Below are 6,706 nucleotides of genomic sequence, written 5' to 3' on the forward strand. Positions count from 1 at the left end.
GAAGGCTGCTAGAGAGCAGCCAGTCTTTAGTTTCATCATCCATGACGCGCAGACCTTCCACTCCGTTAGGTGGCTTGAAAATGGTACAGTCATTGATGATGTGGTCTGCGGTCTGTTCCTCGGCACCACATTCACAGGAGGAGGAAGAAGCCATTCCCCATTGGTGCATGGTTGAGCGGAAAAGGCCGACGCCCGTACGGAGACGGTTGAGGCGCACCCACGCCTGTCTCTGTAGTGTCAGGCCGATTGGGCGTGTGTCGGCGTCGGGGATGAATGAATGGAGTCTGGTGGTGCTTGACCTCCATTCAGAATTCCATTTATGGTCCGCCCAAGTAGCCGCAGAGATGTCTTGTTCATCAGCTTCGTTGATCAGAAGCCGAGCGGCTGGCACGAATGGGTGTCTTGATTTCAGTCGGCGGGGGTGCCCGTTTGGGAAGGCAGAGATCTTGTGGTGGAGAAGATGATTAGGCTCCAGTGCCCGTCGACCGAGGGACAGAGTGGCTTCTTCGCGACGAAGCTCAGCAGGTTGGATGCCAGCTAGAATGGGGAGATTGTCCAATGGTGTGGGACGCAGGCATCCGGTCACTGTGCGCAGGGCGCTGTTTATGGCAGTGTCGATGTTGTGGCAGTGAGCACTGCGGCACCAGACAGGTGCACAGTACTCTGCTGAAGAGTAGACAAGGGCTAAGGCTGCTATTCGCAAAGTGTCAGCCCTCGCCCCCCAGCTAGAGCCTGCCAGGCGCTTCAGTAATGCAGCGCGGAATGTCAGTTTCTTGCGCAGTGACACCAAATGGTGGCGGTATGTGAGCGATTGGGCAGTTAGACTTATGTACAATCCAAGGGTTTTCTTCAATTGCGAAGTGGTTTGTACTTTCAACAAATGATTTTTCATTTTTGAGTAGATGCGGCATTGCACGTTCCCTTTGCTTCTGAAATTTTTCAAAATCTGTATTGCTGAGTGCGCAAATGCAGTGCAAGTTTCGCAAGACCATAGTGGTGTCACTGTTCTCTGGGTACCTTTCGGCGAAAACAATGATAGCATGTTTTGTAAGGGTGATTAACTTATTATCATACCACTTAAAGATAAAACTGTTTTACTCATAGCTAAAAGTGTTTAAATGGATTCAAACCAAGCCATGATTCAAACCCTCGGGTCTACCATCAATTTAAAGGCGCTCATAATTGAACAAGTAGAGAACCTGTAATGGGGGGTCACTCAATTACGTGGCTTCAAAGACGTAACTTGTCTGGAATTTACAACAACTGGCCTAACAGATTAACCTATTCAATGGCATCGGAGCTATTGCGGTTGAGGCTAGTAACGGATCATGAAGAGTCTTCTTGGATCTTAGTCATGTTCCTTAAAAAAACATAAAAATTGATTGCGACATTTTAAGGTAGAAAGTATTTTCTTCTACAACTTTATCAAAGCACTTTTCTCTAACTGGCTCATCTACAAATTTTATTACTTCAGTGTAGAGTGTAGCCTATGCTTGGAAGCGGTTTCATCACAATAGTTTGCATGCTGGGAGATGTAAAATTGCAGATTTTCTGTAAGTAGGCCTACAGTAGAATTCGCCTATAGTGACTTTGGCTATAGTGACACTTCGCATATAGTGACACTTCGCATAATAGTGACACCTGTTGCAAAGTCTCGTTTGCATACGCAACAGTTGAGTAGAATTCGGTTATAGTGACACTTCTGTTATGGTGACACTTTTTCCACGGTCCCTTCAGGTGTCACTATAGGCGAATTCTACTGTAGCTTCACTCTGCCAATCTCGGTAACTGGCCCTGCGTCAAGAGCCTCTACAACTACAAGTATGCTACATTAAACTACTAGGAATAACCTATCCAGGCTTTGTCAGAAGGGTTGCTAACCTTACGATTTTCACGCCCAATTGGGCTCGATTTCATCCTGAGTTGCGGGATTTTTTGAAGGTTGCGAGTTGCGGTTTTTTGGGTTGGTTTGAGTATTGTGTCTCAAAACAACATGAGATTGCTAAAACTTGTTAAAAGAAGAGAATGTAGTCGAGATTCAAATGTAGGCTACTGTAGTTAGGTTGAGCTAGGTTGTATAGAATGCTGTTAAGTTGCTGGCTTACTGCTCTAGTGCTGTCGAGCAATGCTGCTGAGCAATGCAACCAAAGAATTTGAATTAAAATTAGTTGCCCATATAGCATGCCCATGGTGATTGGTGACCTTTAGTAGGCTATATAGGCCACCATGAGCATGCCATTCAAGTAGGCTATCTCTATATTTGTTATTTTGTTTGCAATGCAATTATGTCAATTATTACACATTGAATGTTTTTTTTGCAAGTATCTACATTAGGGTGGATCGTTTTTCAACTTTTTTTCTTAATCGCTTATTAATAGTGCGAAAAAGTTGTGCACTGACATTGTAAGCAAAATTGTTAAAATCCGAGCAGAAACGAGAAAACTACAGCAAGTTTAGTTGAAGCACTATTTACCGATCACAGCAAACAGGGGGTGGCGTACGGAAGGATCGATTCGTCTTTACAATGCATTGGAAAAAAGTGTCGCCGAGCGGCTACGTTTGAACGACGATTACCAGTTTTGTAGATAAGATATAAACTTGAAACTTTTCATGTGCATAAAGCAAGACATACTCTTTTAATTTGCAAATGTTTAATAATTTTATTGTATAAAATAAATTGCTGAGAATTGGTACAAGTTGGTGAAGTTTAAGTTATCACAAGAAAAAGATGGTATTTGTTTTGGATTTGTAGCCAATTGATTCGTGTAGATGTATGATCATGCTTTTCAACGATGGCAAAATTGTTAAAATCCGAGCAGAAACGAGAAAACTACAGCAAGTTTAGTGGAAGCACTATTTACCGATCACTGCAAACATGGGGGTGGCGTATACTGAATAAGGATCGATTCGCCTTTACAATGCATTGAAAAAAAGCTTTGCTGGGCGGTTAAGTTTGAACGACGATTGCTTGTTTGGTAGATGAGATATAAACCTGAAACTTTTCAGGTGAATAAAGCAAACAATGCTCTTTCCAGTTGCAAAAGATTAATGATTTTATTGTAAAAATTAAATTGCTGAGAATCGCTAAAGATTGGTGAAGTTTAAGTTATCACAAGATAAAGATAGTATGCCTACTTACTTTGTGCTTGTATTTAATTGATTCGGGTAGATATATAATCGTGCTTTCCAACGATGGCAAAATTGTTAAAATCCGAGCAGAAACGAGAAAACTACAGCAAGTTTAGTAGAAGCACTATTTACCGATCAAAGCAAACAGGGGGTGGCTTATACTGAATAAGGATCGATTCGCCTTTCAATGCATTGGAAAAAAGTGTCGCCGAGCGGCTACGTTTGAACGACTATTGCCCGTTTTATAGATAAGACATAAACCTGAAACATTCTAGGTGCATAAAGCAAGACATATTCTTTTAGTTTGCAAAGATTTAATGATTTTATTGCAAAAATTAAGTTGCTGAGAATTGTTACAAGTTGATGAAGTTTAAGTTATCACAAGATAAATCCAGTACTTATTTTGTGCTTGCATTTAATTGATTCGTGTAGATGTATGATCGTGCTTTCCAACGATGGCAAAATTGTTAAAATCGGTGCAGAAACGAGAAAACTACAGCAAGTTTAGTGGAAGCACTATTTATCGATCACAGCAAACAGGGGGTGGCTTATACTGAATAAGGATTGATTCGCGTTTACAACGCATTGGAAAAAAGCGTCGCCCAGCGGCTACGTTTGAACAACGGTTTGAACGACGATTGCCCGTTTTGTAGATAAGATATAAACATGAAACTTTCCACGTGCATAAAGCAAGACATACTCTTTGCAGTTGCGTTAGATTGGTACTTTTATTGTAAAAATTAAAATGCGAGCAGAAATTAGATAGCTACAACACATTTAGTTGCAAACGTTTCATATTTTTATTTTTAAAGTGTATTGGGTAAGTTTTTAGTTGAATTGATGCAATTTGGTAAATTTTATGTCATTCTAGGTAGTTATACTCAACACTCGACGTTGGTTTAATGTTTTTATTGTAAAAACACATTAAAATTGTCAAAAAATCCATATCCATTCCGCCTTATCACCTCCATTCCGCCGCTTTTTACCTTCCTTTTTTTCACCCTACCAATAATAGTTGAGTCTGTTTTGTGACGTCATGTTGACCAAGGTGGCGGAGTCTATACTTGCACCATCTCAGAGATGATTATGAGTAATATTGCGTTTTTGACAATATGTTTGCAAAGGCCAAATTTTGAGAAAATTTGGGAAAATTTTTTTAGCCCTCCCCAAAAATGTTTTACTCTCCTACGGCTATTACTTCAGGGCTCTCACTTTCAAGGAAATTCAGTTCTATTTTGAAATTTTAAGGACTTTTAACACTAACTAACTCCATTGGCTGTCATTTTTGTACATTGTGCATGTAAATGATCGTGTATTTATGATACTAGTGTTTTTATTGTGAATCTAGTGTTTTTTTCAGTCAAATCTAGTACTTTTCCATGACAAGAGAGTGGCAACAGTGCCTCGGACTGGGAAAGCTTCTTGCAGAGCTTAATCCTGGCAGTTTCGCATACTTGTAGAGGCTTTGAATCACTGACACAGGCCCGGTCACCGAGATTGACAGAGTGAAGTTTCCGATTGTTGAAGTCTTGTTGTGCTTACAATGTTGGCGGTTGCATTGTAGTCAGTGCACAACTGCACAACTTTTTCGCACTATTAGTAAGCGATTAAGAAAAAAAGTAGAAAAACGATCCACCCTAATCTACATGCTAATTTCAGCGTAAAATCATAAGATCTAGAGATGCTAGACATCAGCATATATATATGATTGAGTTGAGTCTGTCAAAAATATTTTGAAGCATATTGGAAATTGGGCTGGTATCAAATTGTCCAGTTTTTGTATGTTTTACATAGGCTAATAATTGTTGCAATTCGGTGGTGGTATTCACGTTTTTCCCCGCTATTTCAGGAAAACTTTTGCAAGTGTTGTAGCCTGTTCTAGCACACAATCACATATTGGTCGTTGGTTAATTCTTGGTTGCTGGTTTGAATCTTCATCCTCGGCTTACTCAGTCTGAGAATGGAAATTCAAACTAACAGCAGTTGTTTTTCAATCTCAGTCGCGAACCCTTTTTATTCATTGAAGTAGTGTGCCTGCCTCTGCACACTAGTGTATGAATGTGTAGTTAGATTTACTGTGATGGGGCGGTGGCTAACTAGATGACTGTTTAGCCCAGGGGTTCCCAACCTGGGGGCCATGGCCGTATAGTCGCAACCAGTGCCGGATTAACCAAGTGCGGGGCCTGTAGCAGATTGATTTGATGTACGGTACAGATAATGACTGGAAAGTAATTGAATATTTTATAGATTTGATACTTTTTTGATCATAGTGTAGCCGCTCTTCCCCATCGTGTTTCGCAGATAGGCTAGTTTTTAATCAACTTCAATTTTGAAAATGATCTCTCTCCAGTACAATTAGTTACCATCATACATAGATAAAAGCGTACGGTAACAAATTGTCAATGTTAGGAAACGTGATGTCAATATTATTTTTTTTAATCGATGTGAAATATTTGAGTTCTGGAGAGGAGTAATCAATAGCAATGTGCTTTATGAATTGGTGTATGCCTTGTGACGTTGCTCCAACCAGATTGTAGGCTGTCCAATACTACAAGGAAAACTTCCACTGGGAATCTGTCTTTAGTAGATATCCATTGCATCTGAAACTGAACGGCCACTGCCTACATTCTCATCGTGCGTTCGATTTTGGACAATTCTTCTTGTGCTTGTTGGTCGGTAATCCGGCACTTGAGTCAGCTTCTGCGCCTCTGACTCAAGCTTAGCGAATTGTTCTTTGAAAGTCAGTATAGGGATCCTGCCAAAGAGGCACACAGCGCTGAAGCAATGATGAGATTTTGCCACTTTGTTTAAAGAGAGACTTGACTTGCCTGGAAGCGATCGGGTAAGCTATTTCAAAAAACCACTAAGATTCCAATTTTGAGCAACTCCATTTTCTCGAGGAGTCCATTTGTCTGCTGTCAACATTCTGCCTTTTGCACTTGGTCATTTGCAAGTTTCTCCAGTGCCTCCTTTTTGAAAAGAAAACGTTCTTTAATTAGGGGAGATGTTTCACCAACGGGCCATTTTTCACATATTAGGCTAGTTATTTTTTATCCATACAAAGCTCATGCGTCCTTTATTTTTTGGCACAACAATAGGTCACATAGTCTACCCTAGCCTAGCCTACCCATAGGTCACATAGCCTACCCAATACCCATAGCCTAGCCTACCTATTCAGCCAAAAAAGTTTCTTAGTGTTCCAACAACTAACTTCCGAAAAATGACTATTAGATTGTGCTGTCAGTTTACACTAGGCCAATATTCTAACAATCTAACTGTGATATATATATCCACTTCTACAAATAATTGTTAGTTTTCTCGTTGCCGACTCCCTTTGATTTTTTCCAGTTGCGCTGCTGTGTAGCGCGATGAATTTTTACGGGAAATTATGGCTCGTTTCATTTTTTTTCGGTGCAATCTGCTAAAAATAAAAAAAATTCACATTTGGCTTAATTGGACTAAAATACACCCAAAAAAAGACAGGCAAGCTGGTTTGAATATATGACCTAGTACTGTCTACCCTTAAAATATGACCTAGTAGCCTACCGTACTAGTGGAAGGAGCAATACTACTGTAC

The sequence above is a fragment of the Aplidium turbinatum genome, chromosome 17 (assembly GCF_918807975.1).
Source record: "Aplidium turbinatum chromosome 17, kaAplTurb1.1, whole genome shotgun sequence".
NCBI lineage: Eukaryota > Metazoa > Chordata > Ascidiacea > Aplousobranchia > Polyclinidae > Aplidium > Aplidium turbinatum.